The sequence below is a fragment of the Orcinus orca genome, chromosome 16 (genome assembly GCF_937001465.1).
Source record: "Orcinus orca chromosome 16, mOrcOrc1.1, whole genome shotgun sequence".
Lineage (NCBI taxonomy): Eukaryota > Metazoa > Chordata > Mammalia > Artiodactyla > Delphinidae > Orcinus > Orcinus orca.
The window spans coordinates 58164569-58188445 of record NC_064574.1 but is presented as its reverse complement, the minus strand read 5'-3'; the positions used below and the strand labels follow the sequence as shown (position 1 = coordinate 58188445).

The following is a 23877-nucleotide window of genomic DNA, read 5'->3' as shown; positions in this document are numbered from 1 at the left end:
CCCCGGGGCCTTTGCACTTCCTCTTTATTCCCGTGGCCGGTCGTTCTTCTCTTCTACCTGTTACCCTTCAGAGAGACCTTCCCAAATCACCCTGCCTAAAACAGCCCTCCCATCACTGTCTCTGTCACGCTGTTTTATTTCTTCCCAACATATATCACTATTAAAATTGTCTTCTTTATTGAGTTGGTTTTTTTCTTCATGGTCTATCTCTGCCCCCAGAAAGTAAGTTCCTCAAGGACAGGAACCTTGTCTGCTCTGTTTGCTGTGAGTTCCTGGGCCTGGAAAATGCTCAGTAAGTGTTGGCTGAATGAATGAACGAAAGAAATTGACAAAGAGTTTCGAAGCACAGAGTGGTTTAGAAATGAATACATCACCACTCCAAATGGAATACACGCCAAGGATCGTTCTACATGCGTTAAGTATATGAACTCACTTATCTTTCAACAGCTCTGTGAGGTATGTAGTAGAAGTGTTACTCACATTTTACAGATGAGAAAATGAAGGCACAGAGATGTTAAGTGATGTGCCCAAGGTCACACAGCTGGTCAAACCCAGGCACATAGCCAGCTCTCTATGCCTTACCATCTACGGGGTAGCATGAGGTGTGACGCAAATTGCTTAGATGGGTTGCACAAGACAGAGAAAATCCATTTCGCTACATGTGGCCACCCCCACGTGGGTGTAATCAGGCTGCAGAGGGCAGGGGGCAGGGGAATGAGGGATTCCCTAAAAGAAGCAGAAGAATCCTATAGTGGGATAAATCAGAAACCCCACTGCTTCCTGCCACCCCAGACTCAGTTTCCCCATTTCCAAAGTGCAAAGAGGATGGGACAGGCGGGGGAGATGACAGTGAGTGGGGCTCAGGAGGCAAGGACAAGCATGAGGATCTAGGTCAGAACCTGGGAGGTAGAGTGCAGTGCACACCTGCAGTTTCTGCTTGCACGGTGTCCAGGCCCCCTTCCTCTGCTAGCAGCACCCATTCTCTTTTGGGAACCCCGCCCTGGCCCGGGGGAGGGGGCTGTCCAACAAGGTGCCGGGTCTTTTCCTGGCCATGGGGTGGGCATTTGACGCAACTGAAGCCAATCAAATCCCGTCTCCAAACTGGGGAGTCCCAGCTCAGGGAAGCAGGAGGGAAGGAGGAAGGCGATGCCCATTCCAGACTCTGCCCAAAGCGTGCACATCCACTGTGGCTGGGGAGCCCCTGCCACACTCATATTCCTCGGAAACCCCTGCCTGTCCATCTGACCTCATTTCCTACCACTTCGTCAACACTTGCCACATTCCTGCGACACCATCACTTTTCTATTCTCCAGACAAGGCAAACTCCTTCTCACCTCAGGACATTTGCACTTGCTGTTCCCTCTGCTTGGAACATTCAGCTCCAGACCTTCCTTTGCACGATTGGCTTCTTTTCATCATTTCAGCCTCCATCAGAAGTGTCCTCAGAGAGGCCTTCCGAGAACACCTGGCTGAACCCTGACCCACACAGCTGGTCAGTGTCTACCACATCCTCCTGTTGTGTTTTCTTCTTGACGCACATCATCATAGCTCAGGTTATTTTGCTGATTTACTTGTTGGCTTATTTCTCTCTGCCTCCCCTCACTTGGAGAGCCCTTCTCTGAGTGTCTCATCTCCCACTGCCTCCCCCCTGGCAGAGCCCCAGGCACTTGGTTGCTGCTCAATAAATAACATTTAAATGAATGAATGGGACAGTGGATTAAGTCTAACCCCAGGGAATACTCACAGGGAATAACACTTCAAGGGAAGAGACAGTGAGGGAATTCTTTGTCCTCTTTTCAAAGGGGAAACCTGGGGCACAGTAGGAGAGGAGGTGGCCACATCAGAACTCACTCAACTTGTTCTTACTTCCCTGTGGGAGCAGAATTTCTCCACCTCGATCCTTGGGCTTTGAGGTCACTTCCCACAATTACAAGCAGAGTCACCCGAGGGCAGGGAATCCCCGTGTGGCCCGAGGAACATTTGAACACCTGGACTGGAGGCACCTGGGAGGTGGGAGGATGGGAGGGCAGGAGGCGGTGGGTCCTGCCCTGTGCCCGTCCTAACTCATCGGCTGGCATGTGGACCGTGTGGTCTGACTGGTTGGGCGAGGGTAGCGTGTGGGCTGGTGAGGGTGCCAGCCAGTAAACTGGAGATTGGCAGGCACTCTAGGGGGACAGCTCGTCTCCCAGTCTCTCCAGCACCACGTCAGCACTGACTCAGTTTGGGACTCTCAACTCAAGAAGCCTCAAGTTCCTTGGCATCCTTCCAGGAGCCAGGGACGTGCTGGGCCAAGGGCTATTACACTGTCCTCTGTAGGGTACCAGAATTTGCCCCCATAAAATATGTCTCTTTGGCATATTAATTATTTTAAGCTGGTTATTTTCCGTGAAAACGCAAACATGGGGGAAACTCTGAAAAATAAGTGTTACCCTTTTGCAAGAAACGTTTATATTTGCAAGGGGAATTTTCGTTTGTAAGGGTGTCTCCCTCTCTGCATCTTGAAGAGGATGACCAAGTCTCTAGAAACTCTTATCAGTGGAGAAAGCAATGACTTGAATTTGCATAACAACCGTACTCTTTTCTGCTGTGCTTTTCCTGGTCACCTCCCAGCACTGACTCTCCCCACCTTAAACATCTTCTTTTGTCTTTAGCTGAAAACAGTATTTAAAGTGAGGGCTTTGGCCATTTTGGGGAGTAACACGGTTTTTCTGGGTCTCTCCCATGTATACATGTTATTAAGCATTTGTTTGATTTTTTTCCTGTCAATCTGTCTCATGTCAGTTTAATTCTTAGACTGGCAAAAAGAATGTAGAAGGATAGAGCAAAATTTCCTCTTCCCTGACGCATTCATGCAACAGATAATTGTTGAATCTTTCCTTGTGGGGCCTACCTGGTGCCAACTATTGTTCTAAGCATTTCATGTGCACTAATTTGTTCAACTTTCTCTATAGCCTATAAGGTGGGTACCATCATCCTCTTTTATAGGCAAACTGAGGTACAGAGAGGTTGAGAAATTTGTGAAAATTCCACAACTAGCTAAATTGTATTTCCCCCAAATTCATATAGGTTAGGTTGAAGTCTTAACCCCCAGTACCTCAGAATGTGACTATTTGGAGATGGGGTCTTAAGAGAGGTAATTAAAGTAAAAGTGAGGTCTTTCGGGTTTCTTAGAAGAAGAGAAGATTAGGACACACATACAGAGGGAAGATGGTATGAGGACACAGGGAGAAGATGTCCATCTAAAAGCCAAGGAGAAAAGCCTCACAAGAGACTAACACTGCCGACACCTTGATTGGAATTCCAGCTTCCAGAATTGTGGACAGTCAGTTTCTGTTGTGTAAGCTGCCCGTCTGTGTTCCTTTGTTATGGCAGCCTGAGCAGACTAACACAGAGGTGCAGAGCCTGGATGTGGTTCCAGGCAGCCTGGAATGCCTATCTATCACCAAGCTCCATCCAGAGGTGCTGAAGGCATCCTAGCACCCACACGAGCCTTTCTCCCTGTGCTCATCATAAAGACTGAATGGGACTTGGAAAGAGAAGAGCATTCTTAATTCATGATTTAGTGTTACTAATTACATGCCCATGTATCCGCTGAAACCACCTCCAGGACCGCCAGGGTGTATGTCCCTCACTTTGGGAAGTATAAACTGGACCAGTTAGGACCAGCCTGGGTCCCTGACAACCCGTAGGCCCTAGTTGCCCCACGGTCATCTCTCCCAGACCTTTGCAGGATAGCCGAGCATCTTAAGATTCTCCAGGCCAGCAATTAGCTCTACTGCTCTATGTGGACTTGACCACCGTTAATTCGTCTTCTGGGAGCCCAGCATGTGGACAGACCCCTATGTGACCTCATGGTGTAGGGCAAGGCTTCTCAGTTTAATGTTCATGTGCACCTTCTGGGGATCCTCTTAAAATGCAGATTCTGATTCAGTAGGTCTGGTCTGGGCCTAAGATGCTGTATTTCTAACAATCTCCCAGGCGATGCTGACGCTGTTGGCAGGGAGGGAGGGTGACTCAGGAGCTGGGCTCAGGGGAAGACTTCGACAGACACTGTGGTCCCCGCCATGCATAGGAAGCCAGTGGCTGGAGAGGTGGTTAGTTTTCCCGACAGCAGGGATGTTCAGAGCCCATTTCAGGAAAAAACAAAATATCTCCCTACTTAATCTTTAGCCAAAGGCTCATTTGCCGGTTTTCTGGCCTCCAAATCTGGGATCTGGATGTCAACTCACACGTGTCTAGGGTGTCAGGAAATCCAATGTGAAATTAGGTGTTCAATGACTATGATCGCGTTTGGTTAAAGGACTAATGCAGTGTTTCTCAAAATGTGGTCCACACACCACCAGCATCAGAAACACTTGGCAGTTGGGGGCTGGGGAAAGAGCTTGTTAACCATGCAGATTCCTAGAAAAATGGTACAGATGAACTTATTCACAAAGCAGAAATAGAGTCACACATGTAGAGAACAAACTTATGGTTACCAAGGGGGGGAAGGGGGGTAGGATGTGCTGGGAGATTGGGATTGACATATATACACTGCTATGTATAAAACAGATAACTAATGAGAACCTACTGTACAGCACAGGGAACTCTATTCAATGTTCTGTGGTGACCTAAATGGGAGGGAAATCTAAAAAAGAGAGGATATATGTATATGTATAATTGATTCACTTTGCTGCACGGCGGAAACTAACACAACATTGTAAAGCGACTATACTCCAATAAAAATTAATTAAAAAAATAAAATAATAAAATAAAATATTTGAAAAAACATGCAGATTCTTGGGTTCCACCCCAGACCTACTTTTCTAGCACTTCTAGAAGGGGCGGCCCAGGAATTTGCATCACTCATGGGTTCTCCCAGGTGATTCATATGGGAATCACTTTCAAAATCTCTGGGCTCATATATTTGCTTCCTTGTCAGTCTGTGTAGTTTTTGTTTCCTTTTGTGTCAGCTCTATTGTGTGCATGTCTTTGATGGTCAGCTGCCTTAAATCCCTTTGGAAGTCAGATAGTAAAGTAAATACATGAGGCTTCAAATGTTACTGGGTGTCCTAGGGAACCACACTGCCCCTTTGATGCTCTTCTTGTCAATGAACCCACCATCAAAGTGCAGCTCACACAGAAGCTGCCCAATGACCCTTCCTTAATACCTGAATTGAGCCAACTGGTCCTTGCATCTTTAGGAAACATCCCCAGCTCTTCAGGAAACATTGGCACCCTCAGACACTCCAATGGACCAAATCAAGCCCTTCACACTGGGTCAAGAGAAGTGTCCATTACAAGTGAGCCCCAGAGCCCTCAGACCGCTGTATAAGGTTACTTCCTTTACATGTCTCTCTGAAGGGACTTCTGAGTCTCCTTTGGGTTATTCTTCTCCCAGACCCAGCATCATTCTAAAGTGTGAGTAGAACCTTGGATTCCAAGTTACTATTATTTCTCACCTGCTAATTTCTCTGCCTGAGCCCACTCTCACCCTCCCCAACCTTCCCACATGACAGTCTATCAGACCATGCCACTATGGCCTTAGAACTTCAACTGTGCTCCATCACTCTTGGAATGAAGTCCCCAACCTAACTTAGCCCAACTGCCTTCCCCAACTTCATCCTCACGCTCCCCTTCCCAGCCACACTGGCTTCTTTCAGACCTTCTTACCCACCACGTTCCCACCCACAGGGCCTTTGAACGTGCTGCTTCCACCCTCCCCTTTTGCCAAGCCAACTCTTAGCTATCCTTCAGCACCACCTCCTCAGGGAAGCCCTCCCTGATGTCTCTGCCTGGGTCAAATCCCGTTACTGCAGGCTCAAAGAGCACCGGCTTCCTTGTCCTTCATAGCACGCTTGTCACATTTGGCTGAATGATTACTTAATTCATATTAATTCACTATTGTTAGGGTGCTTGTGCACCCCAGTTTCCCTGGGACAGTTCCTATTTATGATTATTTTCCCACTACAATTTTTAATAGCACCCCTTTCACTCTTAAAAATGTCTTACTTTGGGTGATAAATTATATGGCCACCCACATGATAACCCACCCCACCAGACTGTAAACTCCACGAAGACACTGCTCATCTTTGCATTCCCAGCAGCTGGCTCCAGAGAACGAGGCTGATCCTGCATGGCTATTGACGACCTACCCTTGAAAGTGACATAGCATCACATCCACCATTTTCTGCTGGTCGACTGGACACCGTTGATGAGTGCAAGCTCTCAGTGGGCTGAGTATCGAAGAATTTGCAGACATGTCTTAAAAACACCACATATCCTCAAAGACTTGAATTTCATTCGTTAATTCATTCATCAAATATTTATTGATTCCTGTGCTCCTGCCTCTTGTCACACAGTTTGGGCACGAGAGTTCCTAGCTGAGAGGTAAGGGGTGACATCCAGCCATACGCCTGGCTTGGGGTTGTGTCTGCTTGGAGGAAGGGGCATTTTTCTTCCTTTGCAGGAAGATGCCATCTTTATACCAAGCTGTGTGCACTAAAAGGATGCTTTTTTTCTGAATGACAAGTTCGGAAGGGGTATTTTTTTCTAATTTTCATAAAGGCGCCCTAAAGACTAACAGAAACCCTGACTGATCACCTGCTATGGCTCAGACATGGATGAAAAAGCCCCGGCAAGACAGAGCTGGCCTCAGCTCTTGGGGACCTTGTGTTCTAGTGGGGAGTGAAGACAATGAGTGAGAAAGCACACACATAAAAACGTAACAAATATAATTACAGACTGTAAATAACATGACGGGAGAGAAGGCCTGCCTCTGAGCACCTCCTCTGTGCTGGTCGCTGGACGCTGAGGCTGCCTTATGCAGGGCTACGACCTCTCAGGGGCTGTGGTGCAGGGGAGCAAACAGAAATGGGCTCTGTCCAAAAGGATTCTAATCCCATATAAGGAGGGAGTTCCAAACTGTTCAGGTATAAGGACTTTAAGTTCAAGAAATGCCCAGAATGGTTTAAATACCTTCTTGCCCGGAAGCACAGAACAGACAGGAATTTCTGGGTCTCCTCCTGCCCTATCACTGTTTGAATTTTAAACTGCGAGACCATGAGTGTAGTGTGTGTGTGTGTGTGTGTGTGTGTGTGTGTGTGTGTGTGTGCCTTTCATTGGAAATAGAAGACATCCGTATTTCCCTATACCCAAAGATTCTAAAGGTGTGTGAGTCTGGCCTGAGTCCTGAGGCTGGGGTTGCCTGGCCTGAGAGTTTACTCAGCTTAGGGGGTTGCTTCCATGGTTTTATAGCCTAAGAGACAACCCACATACACAAACATATCCAGGAATCTTAGAAAGCAAAGCAAAACAAAACCTGTATCAGTATCAAGCAGGATAATGAGTAGAACTGACCAGTGGTGGTTGGTATGTTCCAGAGAGCAAAGGTTTTTTGAATGAGTTCGTTCACTGCTCTTTTCCCAGTGCCTTGCACCCAGAAGAGTCACAGTAAGTACACTCTAAGTGAAAGATTGGAAAATTATTATTTCCCTGAGCAATTGTTTGGCAGAAAGGAAGGAAGGAAAGGATATTTCTTTGAAAAATTTAAAATATTTAGAAAAGTACAAAGGATGCTCTCATAGACTGAAGGAATAATATTTATGATTGTACTTAAGATCCCAGGAAAACAAGAGCACACCCTGGGACACTATTAACAACAGGAATTTTTTCTTCTCCTTCTGCTCCTCGGTGCCAAATTGTACTCCATCTTTTCAGAAGATGGGCCAAGAGAACTGGCCTCTACCCACCTTGCGTGCTGGGAGACACCTGGGGACTTTCTTCTGTGACTTGCCAAGAACATCCCATGGGCCATCCTGGGCGCCAGACGTTTGGGTGGTAATGACATTGGTGGTAGGAGCGAACTTGCCCACTTCCTATTACTCTTTCAGACTGTATTTCAGGGAGATTCAAATCTGGGAGTGCTCTGAAGCTCTGTCCCTATGGTGCCAAAACTCCTGATGCAAACTGAGAACTGCAGTCAAGCAGCCAGATGTTTTGGGTCTCAATGCCAAACATTTCTATAATGGGCAAAACCCAGACTCACCCCTCAGGTTCTGCTCGCAGTACACTTGTGTTCATTACCTGGCTGGGGCGGGGGAGAAGTGAAAGCCCCAAACAGCATGGGCATGGCTGGAATCTCCAGAGGTTTGGAAATTCTGTGGCTGTTGTCTTTGGTGATCAGTCATAAGTCAAATGGACAATATTTGTGTTGTGAGTTCTTCTTGCACTGGGCAGGAAATTTTATGACAAAGAGAAGCGGTGAGACCCAGAGCTCCAAGCATTAAGTGGGAGGACACGAGGGCTTGTTTCTCTGCTGGAAAGCATTGTCTCCATCCTGCCCCCGACCCCATCTGTGGAGGTGGGCGACAGGGAGGAAATGGTCTCAAGAGAGCATATTTCTCAGATCCCACTCTGGGAATTCAGATTTCTTGACTCTCCATACAGCAGGCGCTAAGGGCTTTCCCAGATGTCTCTCGATGGCAAGATGGGAAACCAGCTAAGCCCCGTCTAGAAGTGCTGATGGCAGGGCCTTTGGTTTGGAGGATCCTGCTCCATATCTGGAAGAGTAGCCAAGAGAAAATGTTGCTTGCAGGCCTTTAGATGTGCTTGCTACATTCCTACACCTAGAAGCACTTAGCACTGTAAGCAAAATGCAAAGATAGTGTTGGACCCTGAGAGGTGAAGTGACTTGCCAGGATAACATGGCTAGTGGGAGATTTTTTTGCTGCTTGGCTACATGACTTGCTTTGCCAATGAAATGTGAGCATGCAGAAGCTTTTTATAGCCAGTGAGTGGTTCATCATCTTATCTTCCTAATTCCCTGAGACCAGCAATGGTCCATATAGAGGCTGCTCCACTAGCCTGCCTCCAGAAGTAAAGATGATATGGACCCATGGTCAAAATCAACCCATAATGGACCTATATTGTGAGCAAGATATATCAATACTTGTGTTGCAAGCCACAAAGATCGTGGGATCATTTGTTATCATGCCATAACCTAGCCTATCCTGACTGATACAAAGTCTACAATAGAACCCAACCCCACCCCCCTCAAATTTAGCAGCTTAAAGCAACACACATTTAACACAGATTTTGTGGGTCAGGAAGCTGGGCATGGCTTAACTGGGCCCTCTGCTTCAGTGTCATCAAGGTGTTGGCCACAGCTGGGGAAGGATCAACTGGGGAAGGATCTGCTTCCAAGATCACATGGTTGTTGGCAGCATTCTGGTCCTTGGGGGCTGTTGGACTGAAGGTCTCTGTACCTGGACAGCTGTTGGCCAGAATTTCCCTTGGTCCTTTGCCTTGTGGGTCTCTCTAACATGGTAGTGTACTTCATGAAAGCATGCAAGCCTAGAGGGCCACAGAATGTGCTGGTGACACAGAAGTCATAGTTTTTATAACCTAACCATGGAAGTGACATCCCATCATTTTTTCATTTTATTCTAGTCATGAAAAGTCATTACGTCCCACCCACTCTTAAGGGGAGGAGAATACACAAGACTGTGAACACCAGGTGGCAGATCACACGGGGCCATCTTATCTACCAGTTTGTTTGCAAAGGAAATGGTTATTAAATGGAAGTTAGTAAAACCCTTATCATCTGTGAAACTGACCCACCAACCAAAAGCAGTTTTCGCTGGTTGAATCACATTCATATTTGATCCATTCCCATCATGACTCTATGAATTTAGGTCGCACTTTCTTTTAGATCTCCATCCTTTTTGACCAGAGCCCACATATTCGTCTCCATCAGCTCTTCTGCTACAACTCCAAGTCCTACTGGGCTGCCTTGAGGTTGGGGATCAGATTTGCCCGCAGGCATGGACATCCCAAGTCATTCCTTCTGAGAACAGAAAAGAGTCAACAGGAATAGGTCACAAGAAACTGGCAGAACCTTAAAACATTCAAGCCAGAAAGGACACACAGGAGACCACTGAGTTCTCAACCAACTTCTCTTTCCAACCCTGAACGAACGCCCTAGCCTTCTCCATGGCCTCCCATGCCTTCAGATGCCTTCCTTACAGTTCTCTCTCTCTCCCTATATGAGATGATCCTTTTACCAACCAGCTACAGCTGTGAAACAGACAACCGTGGTGCCTCAATGACGTGCAAGAATAGACATCATTTCTCATTCATGTGTCTGCAGCTTGGCTGGAGCAGCCTGAGCCCCATATGGAAGTTCCGTGGGTCATGTAGGGAAGCTCTGCTCCCATGTCTCATTTTTCTGGGGCCAATGGACTACTGGAGGTTTATTCTGCTTATACAAATAGCAAAAGCACAAGAGGGCAAGCCCTACCGCTCAAGCACATTCCCAGCCTTTGCATGTGTCACATCTGCTAATATCTCATTGGCCAAAACCAGTCACGTGGCTTAACTCAAGGCCAAGGGGGTGAGTATGCTCTCCTAGCCAGGAGATTACAGTTGCAGTGTGGATATACACTACCATATAGCGGGGCGAAGAACTGGGACCCAGAACTCAGTTGAACACACTCTTACTTTTCCCCCACACCATGTTGAGGATTCAAACTTATTACTGACACACCAGGAGTGGGGATACAGTGGGTATAAGGAAGGTTTCTGCCTCCAGTCTTCCTGGAGAGACAGGTGTAGATTTGAAGAGAGAAAACTAAGAGGTGCAAGGAGCAGGTGAATTGCACAGGTAGGTGGGGCTCCGGAGAAGGTTTGGAAACAAATGAGAGATGCAATCAATCATTCCTTTCTCTGGGTCCTAGAGAGGCATCTTGGTGTCTGGCCAGGTTCTTCCTCGTGTGGGGCATGCCCCACCAGAAGGCAAATGGGAGGTGATTTTTGGAGGAGGAGACATTGCCCAGCCTTGAATCATGGAGTGGGAACGTAATTCCCTTTTCCAGTGATCTTGCAATAGTCCTGATTAGAAGGAGAAAGTCTCCTTCTGTGCTTAGCGTGAGTCTAACACCCATCTTACTCTTGCTGATCTCCCTTTTTAATAGATCCTAAACCTCAGGTTCGTGGACTCTCTCAAGCAACAGTATCTGGTTAGAATGTACTCACACTGTTTTCTCTGGTAGTGTTTATATTTGTAAGTTTGTCTTCTATTTTTGGTGGTTGGAATTGGTTTCCTGTTTACCGTGATGATATAGGGCTTCCTTTTTAAAAATAAATATAGTTAAATAAATAGAGTTGACTTAAAGAAAAATATTAAGTGAATACTTGTTCAGGTGGCTAGTGGATATGGTAGAAATTATGGCTTGACCCTGGTGAGCATTTTGTAAATAGGGATATAGTGGGAGGAGGAGAGCGGGGTTTGCCACAGTCAGTCTGACTTCGCATCCACGCTCGATCCCTTGAATAGGGCCTTTGGGCGAGTTACTTAGGTAGCCTCTCTGAACCTTAGTTCCTTCATGGACTGTTGTGTTATATTGATGACAGTATTTGTAAAGTAACTGGCACAGAGTGAGGGCTCAGCAAACGGCAGAAATCCACCTGCTGCAGCCTCTACCTGGACTGTCCATTCTGGGAGAGACTTTTGGGTTTTCTCTGTCCTCCAGGTGGCCATGGGACAGGCAGGCATCACTGTCCCTGCTGGTGGGTGGGCCCTGCATGGCCCTCCTCTGCAGCAGCCAGACCCCACTCTCCTCCCCTTTTATGTGGGGTCTCAGTTCAAATGAACACCTTCCTACCCCCTCTCCAGCCCTACACAGAATCTCTTGCTTGGGAGATGAAAGTCTTGATTAGCCATAGAATTTCAAAAGTAAAAGAGATGTGGCAGGTCAGACACTAGGCCAGCTGGGGAACCTCAAGATGGGGTGTGGGGTGGCCCTTTGGAAGGGGCCTCAAATCGCCTAAGCATTTCTAATTTAGACCCAAGGAGGCTCTCGCCTTGCAGACTTCCCCAACAGGATTGAAAAAAGACGCATCAGAAAGTTTAAGCGTGGCGTCCCAGCCAGACCAGCTACTGCATAATAAGTTAGCATTTCTTAAAAGGGTTTCTAATTCTTTTGTTAGTGGCACAAGTCCATTGCCTTATATTTTGGGGTGTGTGCAAATAACATCACTGTGTTCAATTAAAAGCTTAAAATATACTGTAATATGCTGTGGTCCTGTTTTGGAACTGCTTCAGTGTTTCAATACAGTAACTCCTCCCTCCCTACTCCACAGCCCCACAGATGGGGCTCAGGCCCCTCTGGTCTTTTCCCCCATCCCATAAGAACCTCCAGGGCAGATCAGCCCTCTCAGTTCTCAGATGGGGAAACTGAGGCTGGAGAAAGACATTTCCTTGTCTTTTGATGTCATTGCCAGGGACAGTAGATTCCAGGGCTGCGGGGTCAAAAGATGGTTTGTGTGAGTCAGACTTTGGAGGAGTCCTAAGACTGCGTCCCTGGTTGCCCTGCCACCTCCCACCAAGGCCAGGGACTCTATGTCGGCAAATAAAAATAACCATAGCTAAGATTAACTGAGCACTTACTATGTACCAGGCACCGCGCAGGTATGACACTTTCAGGCCTTACAACAACCCAAGGAAAGAGGACCTATTGTGACTTCCATTTCCAGAAGGGGATACTGAGGCAGGCAAAATTAAGGAGATCACTAAGTTAAGAAAAGTGCCAGGGAAGGGGTTCTAAAGTAGGGAGTCGGATTCCAGAATACTCGTCCTTAACCCTTACCGGAAGGGAAGAGAAGAACGCGGGAGAAGAAGGGCAGGAGAGGAGGCGCAGCTGGAAACCCGTCAGGGCGAGCGCAGCGCGGAATGCCTTCCAGCTGCGAGGAAGCTCGGATTTCTCCCTCTTTCCCCAGAACTGCGCTACCAGCTCTGCCCTAAACTTGGCCCAAGTAGCGCAGGGAGGCGGGCTGGGGCTGGGGGCGCTCCCCAGGCTCCGGCCTTTCTCTCCAGTGTCCCCACCCGCTTCCCGCGGTCCCTCCCACTCTGCTCTCCGGGCTCCTGACATCACGACCCGGGAGGCGGGGTCGGGGAAGGAGGGGGGACGTGGGGAGGCGGCTCGGCGCCACGGAGAGGGAGGAGGGAGGGCGCGCAGTCCCAGCCCAGAGCTTCAAAACAGTCCGGCGGCCTCGCCTCGCGCCCCAGCCCGACTGTCTGTCCAGCCGCCAGCGTCCGGTGAGTCGGGGTCTCGCCCGGGAGCCGCGCGCAGGTAGCGGGGGGCTCCGGGCTGCGAGCGACGGGGCAGCGGGGTCGCCAGCCACTGCACTTACCGGACCCAGAGAGGTCCCTGCAATTGGTGGCGGACAGGGAGGGGCCGAGGCCCCTCCCTGCCGAAAATCCACTGTTCCTCTGCCAGATTGCGAGGGCGCGGACTTCCCGCCTGCGCCGAGCTCGCTCGGGACCCCGAATTCCACCTCCCCACCCCCGGACTGCTTCCTTCGCCTTTTGCGTCGAGGCGGGCGGGAAAAGTTTGGGGAGGAGTCAGGGCGACTCCCCTCGCCCCCGCCAACTCCACTCCCAGGGTTCTCGGAGTCCCGGGTAGCCCCCCTCTCGTCGTGTGAAGTCCCCCGGCGCCTTGGCGCACGGTCCCCCGCCTCACGGAGCGCGCCGGACCCGCTGCGCCCTGGCTGGGTCATTGGGTCCCCTCTCGGCCCCGGCGGCGGCTCCGTTGCGCCCCCCAGCGGCAGGGAGCATCTGCCTTAGGTTGGACGAGCGGAGGAGCTGGAGGCACTGCTTGGATGACGCCTGTCCCCTCTCCACTCCGGTTGGGCTTGGGGGGCTACGAGGGCCCCACCCATGGGTCCGGAGAAGGGGGAGCCTAGAGCTCGTATACAGGAGGACTATACACCCTCCCCAAATCCAGGGTCCTAAATATACCCCAGGGAGGCCCTAATTTGGGACTGACATGGGAACCTCATAAATGGGGGTTAGTTGGGGGCACCTGTGCCTGAGGGAGACTACAGAGAGCAAAGCCCTCCCTCCGGACTACAGGACCCACCTCTTACTTTGGAACAAGAATGACAGCCCAGTTTCAGGTTTGGGAAAAGGGGCAGTGCCCCCTCCCGAGCTGCAAAGATGTGTATGTGGGGTGAGGTGGGGTGATCTTTTAACTTAGTTGTGTCTAAAATGCAGAGCCCAGTCTAAAAAGTGACAGGCAGAGTGAGGAGTAAGGTAATGGGCTTGGAGAGGGTCTTAAGCAGCTGGTAGCCCCAATATTGTATGATTTCACTGACAGGAAGCACTTAGAATAGGCAAATTCAGAGGGTCAGAAAGTGGAGCAGAGGTACCTGGGGCTGGCAGAGAGGGATGGGGAGTTATTGCTAGTGGGTACAGAGCTGGGGGGATGAAAACATTTTGGGTATAGAGAGTGGTGATGGTTCCACGACATTGTAAGTGTATTTGATGCCACTGGATTCTACACTTAAAAGTGGTTAAAGTGCTCAATATTCTGTGATGTATATTTTACCACAATTAAACAGAGAGTGTGCAGCCACCTGTGCTTCAGTTTGATTCAGTTAGAAATTCCAGAATCCGCTCACGGTTGCCGGCCACCTCTCCCCAGAATTTGGCCTCAGTAAGGAAGTGGACGGCGGGTGAGGAAGGGACACGAGCCAGGTTTCCCCAGGAGGCTGGAAGGGACAAGGAAGGGGACAGAAGCTGATGGAGCCTCTGATGGAGCCGCTACAGCTGATGGAGCTGCCACAGGGGTCTGTGGCCACTAACTGTAAATACAGGGCACAACCATCCAGCCCTCCCCGCCACTCCCCTGCACACACAAGTAGTGTCTAAGGCCCTTTGTTTCTGGAATGGAAGTGAGTGTTTCACCTAGATTTCCTTTCTCTGCCGTGCGCATGATATCTTCAGGGCAGGAACTGAAACCACGAGTGTGTGCGCACGGACTCTCCATTTTCCAGCAACAGGTGATTCACAGGGAAGCTCAACTGGCCAATTTCTCACCCCAGGCCCATGATGACGCTCCATCAGCCTCTGATGGAGCGCGCTGCCCCGTGCCCTCCAGCGTTCCTGGAAGCCTCCCCCTGCGCCGGCCCATCCCCACTCCTGGGCTGCAGGTGGGGAAAGCCAGGTCAGAGACCTTAAGTCAGTTTCTCAAGGTCCCTGAGCGAGTGACGTGCCAAGAGCCAGGCTTTGAACCTCCATCCGCTTCCCCACAAGCCCTCCCCATTTTTCCACCCGGAGATGCCCTGGTGGGTTTTGAAGAGTCAGGGGGAGACCCTCCTGGGGAAATCAGGGCCCAGACACCCACGGGGCCCTTGGCAGATACCAAGGCCACAGCAGAGGGAGGGGCGTGGGGGTGGCAGGAGGGTGCAGAACCTGTTTTCCCACTGACGGTTTTTGGATCAGCTGCCTCCAGCCCCGCCGGGAATTGGGGAGGGGAGGCCGGGCGTGGGCCGCATAGCCTGTAGCCGCCTCTGTCCCTCCAGTGGGGAAACTGAGATTCACCCAAAATCTGGGGACAGGTGTTCGTGTTGGAAGCCGCAGAGGTGTCCCACGGTGGGGGGGGCGGTGAGGGCAGGGCCATCCGGGTGGGGCTGACACTGCACTGCCCCACCCAGAGGGGAGGGCCCGGGCCCTCTTCTGGCTTCCCGGCCCCAGTTTAGGGCACAGCTCTTAAGGGGCTGAGGGGTCTGCGGCCACTAACTGTAAATACAGGGCACAACCATCCAGCCCTCCCCGCCACTCCCCTGCACACACAAGTAGTGTCTAAGGCCCTTTGTTTCTGGAATGGAGGTGAGTGTTTCACCTAGATTTCCTTTCTCTGCCGTGCGCATGATATCTGCAGGGCAGGAGCTGAAACCACGCGTGTGTGAGCACGGACTCGCCATTTTCCAGCAACAGGTGATTCACAGGAGGCTCAACAGGCCAATTTCTCACCCCAGGCGCGTGCTGACTCTCCTGCCCTCTGCGGCCTTCCTGGTTGAAGGGGGCACAGCTGAGGCCGCCTCTGTGTCATAGTAAACTCTGCCAGACATGACCAGGAAGGGAAGTCTGTCGAGACAAAAATACATGAATGCCTTTCCAGGCCAGATGGGGGTGGCGGTAGATTGCTGGCTGCTTGGCGGGATTTGTCTGGAGGGCAGGAGTGCAGCCACTGTCCTGGGGAGGTGCACATAGTTGTGTGTGTGTGTGTGTGTTGCAACATGCGGCCGCTGCCCAGCTCTGTGGACAAGTGAGGCCTCTGACATGGGCTTCGGGGCCTAAGGCGGGATGGGGGTGGGCTCCCCAGCTACGGGGTGGTGGCAGCCATCCCCCAAAGGTGGGGTGCGGTCCCAGGCATTGGGACTGCGGAGCAGAGTCCTTCCAGAAGAGGCAGTTAAAGGTCGGCGACAGGACTCCAGTGCAGGAGGATGGGCTCCGGGGACGTCTTACTGGGCTTAGGCAATTGGCAGCAGCAGCTGGAACAGGGAGCGAGGGCAGCTGGCACCTTAGACAGAACTGGAGCCTGACGCTTGGATGTTGGCTTCATCTTGTCCAGGGAAGGATGGGGGTAGGAATAGGGGTGGTGGGAAGAGGAGGCTCCCTTTCTCACCCCAGGAGCGATGGAGTCTGCTCCCTGCAGGAGTGACCCAAAAGTGCAGTTTTGGCAGGACTGACCCATGGGGCGAATTGTCAGATGTATCTGGCTCTTGTTAGGGACAGGCCGAGGGGGGAGTCTAAAAATATCCGAGACAGAGCTGCTACCCAGGGAGAGTGCCGGCCTGGTAACCCAACACCCATGGCAGCACTAGCTCTGCTCTGCTCCAGCCACTGGGGCTCTTCCAGGCAGCCAAGCCTTGGGCAGAGGGTGGGAGGGGTGAGAGCACTCTGCATTCAGGGCAGCCATGGACTAAGATTTTCAGGGACAAAAGGGCCTTAGAAAGTCCCAGTTTGTCAGCTAAGGATGCTCAGAGAGGTGGAGTGACTCACCCGAGGTCACTCAGCAAGTTGGCGGCAGTACCTGGACGAGATCTGGGTCTGGGGACTCACTGCTGAGGAGCTTGATGGCTGGGAGTGGTCAGTGGGTTTCCAGGCCAGGTCCCCAGGGTCAGGGACCCTTATGGCATGTGTCGTCCGTCTGGTATGCTGATCGGGGAAAGGTGGGCCGGGAGCCATGCTCAGGCAGTGGGTCACTTCCCACTGGCATTGGGTCGCTCCCGGCCACAGCTGTTGGGCTCTGACGATGTCGTCCATCCTGGGGGCGGGGGTGAGTAGGAAGACGGAGGCTGGAGGAGGACCGTCTTCCCATCCGAAGACACGTGGTTTGTTCACGTGGTCTCTCAAGGGTTTAACAAGGAGTTGTTGACCTGAATAGTTGAATTTCCAGGGCTCTCACTTTCCTGGGGAGGCTGGGTTTCTGTTGATCCAAAAGGGAACAGAGGGTGAAGAGATTGCCCAGCTTCCTGCCCTCCTCAGACAGGTTGGATGACATCAGCTTCTAGAAGCTTCCTAGCACTCCTGGGTCTAGAGCTGAGGGAGCGGTCGCCGGTGTGATATTTGGCGTCAAGATTGTTCTGAGAAATGTGGATATGAAACATCTATCACCCTGCAGGATGCAGAGATGGACAAGTTAAGTCCCTCAGTGAAAATTGCTTGTAGCCTAAGAGCAAGTAAGTTTGCCTGATAGAGAAGTCGCTTTGAAGGTTTCTCTTTCTGGCGCTTCTGATCACAAACTTCTCTGGAGGGCTCGCTTTCCTTAAAATGAAATTAGTTTAAAAATGTTGCAGAGAATAAATATGACCCAAAGTCTCATTCATCTTATTCTAATGAACGTTTCCCAAAGCGTGTTATCACTGGTGGTAACCAAGATCGTTTTAAAAAGTTCACAGCTGAACATGAAACGAAAAAGAATAATTATGTCTTTTTCTCAGTTGGTAGTTGGGAAAAAAACACAAACAGCACACAGACCCATAGTTTCATTGCTGTGTAGGGTGAAACTTAAGTTGATATTTTAAACTTTAAAGCATTTTTTTTAAATAATGGGAGGGCATAATTAATAAGCGCAGGTGACCCTTGGATTCGGCACAAACCTTAGTGCAGGAGAGACTGACTGCCTTTTGGGAGTTCGCATAACTGGGGCTGAGATGTTCATCCTTTTGACAACATGACTAAACCTGAAATGTCTGTAGGCTCCCCACCCAAGCTCGTCTTCTGCAAAGAGGCCCCGAGGTTCAGCTTCAGACCAAACCCGCCACTCAGTTTCCAAGGGAGTCCTCCCCATCTTTGATGAGGGTCATCGTGCTGCCTGGATGACCTTGGACGGTTGTTCCAGGGATCGGAGGAGTCGGTGTATTGATGTATTATACATGGAAGTGGCTTGAGATATTTGTGGTTTGCTTGAACCAAAGGAAAGCCGGGGGAGGGGCTGGCTTGCCCACTCTCATCTTGAGGGCTGCTATTAAGTGACTGGGCAGTGAGCTGGGTAGGCAAAGAGGTTACAGTCCAGTGAAGAGGATGGTGGGTCCAAGGATGTACCCCCAGGACCGGGGTCACGAGATGGGGTTTCAGGGAAGCCCATGTCGTGGTGTTCAAGAGTTTCCTTAAGGCTGTAGGACTGGAGATGGACTCGGAAGAGTCCCTAGAATTTCCCTGGGCAATGATGTTTCCGGGTTTGCAGAAGGGAGGGAAAGAAAAGGCCGAGGTTGCAGGCGGGAGCCCTGCTTGAGAAGCCTTGAGCGTCCAGTTAGCCTGCAGTGCAAGGTGCGGGAAGGGAGTGCAGGGCTGGGGGGGTAGAGCTGGGAGGGCGAAGGCGAAGGGGGCTTCCCTCCACATCCCAATGAACCTGGCTAGGGAGGCAGGCATGATGATGTTCACACAGCAATGTTGGGATGAAAAAGAGAGAGAAAAAGGAAAAAAGTGGAAATAACCTAGAAGCAACTAATCCATCAGTCATGTTACAGAAGTTAGAAAGAACAAGGTGCGGGGTGGGTGCGAGGGGCAAAATAGGTGAAGGGGATTAAGAGGTACAAACCTCCAGTGATTAAGCCATGGGATGTAATATATTGAACCACTAGACTTGGGGAGATGATTTCAAAATGTGTGCAAATGTCAAATCACTAGGTAGCACACCTGAAACTAACATATCGTATGTCAACTATATTTTCAATAAAAATTTTTTTACAAATTTGGATCGCAGAGAAAAAAACCTCGAGGTTCATCTCTGTGTACCAATATAGAAAAACCTATAAGACACTATTGAACTAAAAAAGAAAGAGCAAGTAGCGAAACAATATATGAAGAAATAGGCTATTTATAAATGTCGCTGCATTCCTGTGGCCTCATACCTATTACATGTATGCAAGAAAAGTGGCTGGAAGGATACATCAGAATCGATCAGTGTGGCTGCCGTGGGGAGAGGGGAGAGGAAGGAATGGGCCACGGGACTCCAGTCTTGTTTGTAACAGAGAGAATATATTCACAGATTACGTGTGTACATGAAGTTCAATAATAATGAAATAGTCTTCCCTGAATTCAGTAAGCAGTGCGAGTTTTGTAGGTTTTGGGGCGGGGAACTTTAGGAGTGGGAGGGCATGGTAGACAGACTAGGTGGCAGCAGTGCAGTAATTCAGGGGCAAGGTAACCGGGACGTGTACCATCCAGCCCCCATGGAACATGCCTCTTGAAACATCCCTTTGTGGACCCCTCACGGGCGTGATGGGTTTCCTGTCTGGGTGCTGTTAACAGACAAGGGGTGGTTTGGGGAGGGGGCAACGTGGTACATTTAAGGTGTGTTAATAGGGCCATTATGAGATCTCTGGAAAGGTATCAAGGAGACCATTGAGAATGGGAGTCTGGGCCTTTGAAGAAAATTCAGAGAAACACATAAAGACCTGGGTCAGGAACTGTGCTTTAATTTTTTTGTTTTTTTTTGCGGTACGCGGGCCTCTCACTGTTGTGGCCTCTCCCGCTGCGGAGCACAGGCTCCGGACGCGCAAGCTCAGTGGCCATGGCTCACGGGCCCAGCCGCTCCGCGGCATGTGGGATCTTCCCGGACCGGGGCACGAACCCGTGTCCCCTGCATCGGCAGGCGGACTCCGAACCACTGCGCCACCAGGGAAGCCCAGGAACTGTGCTTTAGGTTGGTGTTTGAGAATAGGAGAAAATGACTTACGTTTTGCCAGTCTTAATAGCAATAATTTACCATTGCTATTAGTATAGCATTTATAGGTGCAGAGCAGCTTGGGCCATGTGCATTACATCCTCCATCTCATTTAAAATGAACAACCATATGAGGTAATGACTACCCCTTCCCTATAGATGAAGAAATGGGGTCTTAAAAATTGGGGGTTAGGATTGAACCCAAGTCTCATGGACCCCACAGACCCTGCTCTATTGGATGGATATATCCCATCAACATCCCTCTTTTTCAATACAGATATATGCGTCCTCTTGAAACAATCCTGCCCCTTTGGGCCAAGAAAGTACCTTTGCTGCAGATGTGCCAGTGGGTGTCTTGGAGGCCGGTGTTCTTCCTCCAAAGTCAGCTTTCTCAGTCCTAAGGGTGCTGGACCACATGAGGGTCTTTTGCCCTTAACAGCCTGGTCACAGAGAACAGAACTCATGCCCACCCCTCCCCTGGGCAAAACCATCTTGATTCCTGTATTTCACATGTGTGTGGAGTGGAGAAGGGTGTTCTGGGAACTCTGCTTTGGACAGGAACCCTCTGTCTAATCGGTAATCACTTCCATTACTTCTGATGGTCTTTGTTTGAGGGACCGGATCTGTTGAGTTCCCTGGGCTAACACCAGCATCCAGCCCAGAGCTAAGGGTGCCGTAGGTGCTCAATAAATCTGTTGCATGAATAGCTGAGAGAGGGTGTCCTCCCGGCTTCCTGCTTTTTAGCCCACCCCAGGGAGGGGTGGCAGAAGGGGGGCCCTCACACCTTGGGTGAGGAGCCAGCTGTAGGTTGCAGGGGTGGGGTGGGGGAGGGGTGGGGGAGGGGCTTGGGCAGCGGCTCCCTCCCCCTCCTGTAGTTGGTCCTGCCTGGAGGGCATCAGGCCCAAGTGGCACGGTCAGCGTCCCTTTATGTGAGCGTGACACGGGGTCACATTCTTCTAGGCCGGAGCCCAGAAGAGACTTAATCATCCTCCCGCCCAGAGTGTGGTCTGCACGCCCACAGGCATTTGGAGATGATTTCTGTAGCATACAGGCAAGGTTACAAACTGTAATACGCTCATATTTTTTTTTAAAGTGTATTAGTAAAATGTCAGTCTCTTGGCAAGTGACACTGATTTTCCATTTATGGTATAATACACATTGAAAAATTAATCAAGTGAGTCTCGTGGTTGGTTTGGGTTTTTTTGGCTGTGTTGGGTCTCCGTTGCTGCGTGTGAGCTTTCTCTAGTTGCAGCGAGCGGGGGCTACTCTTCGTTGCGGTGCACGGGCTTCTCATTGCGGTGGCTTCTCTTGTTGCGGAGCACGGGCTCTAGGCATTCGGGCTTCAGTAGTTGCAGCACGCAGGCTCTAGGGCGCACGGGCTTCAGTAGTTGTGGCACATGGGCTCAGCTGCTCCACGCATGGGATCTTCCCAGACCAGGGATCGAACCCATGTCCCCCGCATTGGCAGGCAGATTCTTAACCACTGCGCCACCAGGAAAGTCCGAGACTCGTGTTTTAAAGACAGTGTGGGTCATGAATAGTACAGGTGGGACACAGGGCAGAATGATGGTGGTAGTGTTGACACCATTGGTGACCCATCCAGGTCCCCTTTACTGGATGATGTGCCCACCCCCAGCTGCGGTGAGTATTGGCTGCTAAGGACTCGCAGCTTCCCCTTCTCCCCAGGAATTTCGAGAAGTCTGGAGATGCCTGGGAAGTTATGCTCCCCATTCCCTGGGCTCACGGCCCCAGGTGTGCCCCGGAGCCTGGCCTGAGCCCCCCCCAACCTCACCTGTGTTGTCCCAGGTGCTTTTTCTGCAGTTTGCAGGCAGGGGATGAGGGACCTCAGAATATTCACGCTCCTGCCCTCAGAGATGAGCCGGAGGCCGTGAGAATCCCGAGGGACAGGAGGGTGCCGAGCCTTCATCACCAGTGAGGGCCCCTCACTGGACACTCTCCCGGTCATCACCTCCTCGCTGCTCTGGGCCTTCCGGGTGAGGCCTGAGTCGGGAGGAGAGCACCTGACAGGTCACCATCCCTCGAGCCACCGTGTGCCAGGCACTGTCACAGCAGGGACAAAACAGACGTAAGCCCCTGCCTGCAGTCAAGAGGGACGAGACAGAACAAAAGAAGGGACTAGAGATCAAGAAGGAAACAGCAGGTGATGTGCAGTGGTTTAAGGAAAATAAAACAGGGTCACTTATCTTGGATGGTCTGGGAAGGCTTCTCTGAGGAGGGGGCTTTGGAGTTGAGGCTGGATGAAGGGAAGGAGCCATTCACCCCCAGATCTAAGAACTTTCTAGACAGGGAACAGCTCGTGCAAACATCCTGGTGCCCTGGGTGCGGGGGGGAAAGCAAGCTCAGTCTTCTTCCCCCCGACCTTGGGGAAGGAAGGGCACAGCTTGGGGTCCTGACTCATCCCGCTGGCTCTTTGGGGCGCTCTGTGAGGGTCAGGACTGAGTGAGTGGTCCATGTGCTCATGTCCTCGAGTGGCACCTACTGTATGCTCGGGACGGCTGGGAAATGGGGTCACATGCTCCCCAACTCTTGGGGTGTCCTGGAAAGTGAGGGGCTGGATCAGTCTCAGCTAGGGGGTGGGTGGTCAGTTGTAGGTGTGGGATGGTCACCTTTGGGCGCCATGGTGGGTGGGGTGGGACTTCTCGCTCAGACCAACTCGAGGCCTGGGGTCCTGACCCATGGTTTCTACCCTCCGTCCCACCTCAGGGGCCACAGAGGGCTCTTAGGTGTCCTTGTGTCAGACCCAGGGGGTTGGGGGTGTTGAAATACCAGCCTCCAGTGAACTCAGAGCTCTCTCATTGTACTTCTTAAAATCTCTTTCTTAATGAGTTTTTAAAAGTACAGTTCAGTGTATATTAGTATATCCACAGATATGTGCAACCATCCCCACGGTCAATTTTGGAACATTTCACCACGGCCAGAAGAACCCCCCCGTACCCTTTAGAGATCACCCTCCTATTTTCCCATCCCCCTGAGCCCTAATTAACCACAGATCTGCCTTCTGTCCCTCTTGATTTGCTATTCTGGACATTTTGTGTAAATGGAATCGTACTCTGTGTGATCTTTTGGGTCTGGTTTCTTCGACTTCGCATAATGTCTTCAAGGTTCATCCGTGTTGTGGAGTCTATCAGTACTTCATTTCTTTTTATGGCCTAATAATACTCTGTTGTGTGGATATAACCCGTTTGGTTTATCCATTCATGAGTTGATGGACATTTGGGTGGTTTCCACCCTTTGGCTATTGTGAATAACGCTGCTGTAAACATTCCTGTACGTTTCTGTTGCTCATGTGTTTTCGTTTCCTTTTTAAAAATTTTTTATTGAAATATAGTTGATTTACAATGTTGTGTTAGTTTCAGGTGTATAGCAAAGTGATTCAGTTATTGTGTATATATATATATATATATATATATGTACATATATATATTATTTTTTAGATTCTTTTCCATTGTAGGTTATTACAAGATCGTGAGTATAGTTCTCTGTGCTTGTGTTTTCATTTCTCTTGGGTATTTACCCAGGAGTGGAATTGCTGACTCCTACGATAACTCTATGTTTAATTGTTTGAGGACCGGCCAGACTGCTTCACAAAGTGGATGCGCCGTTTTACACTCCCAGCAGCAGTGGATGAGGCCTCCAGTTTCTCTGCTTCCCCAGGTTTTAATTCACTGTCCAGTCCTGTCCTAGTTTCTGGCTCCTAAGAAACTTCCACTGGTGAAATTCCTGTAGATCTAGAGCAGGTTGCTGGGGGCCAGGGCCCCTGGGGCTAAGCGAGGCTCCTAGGTCTGGGACAGGTTGGGCCCACCTGAGTAGGCTGGGGGATGGTGGGAAGGACTGAAGGGCACATGGGGACCACCTGAGAGAGA

The 23877-nt window shown here is 50.4% G+C and overlaps 1 protein-coding gene and 1 long non-coding RNA gene across 3 annotated transcripts in view; one reads left to right on the top strand and one right to left on the bottom strand.

The window, feature by feature from the left end:
- Positions 1-8557: 8557 nt before the first annotated feature.
- Positions 8558-18324, bottom strand: LOC125961403 (uncharacterized). Its single transcript, XR_007472104.1, has 3 exons — positions 15663-18324; positions 13171-14725; positions 8558-9826 (listed from the first exon to the last, which is right to left on the bottom strand). It is a non-coding gene; the product is annotated as an uncharacterized LOC125961403 (long non-coding RNA).
- EMP2 (epithelial membrane protein 2) overlaps positions 12927-23877 on the top strand; it is a 39712-nt gene continuing 28761 nt past the window's right edge. The window contains exon 1 of one of the 2 annotated variants that reach the window (XM_033428818.2): positions 12927-13075. The gene's annotated coding sequence lies outside the window, so the exon portion shown is untranslated. The remainder of the gene's footprint in view (positions 13076-23877) is intronic. The other variant, XM_004270188.4, reaches the window with a different exon arrangement.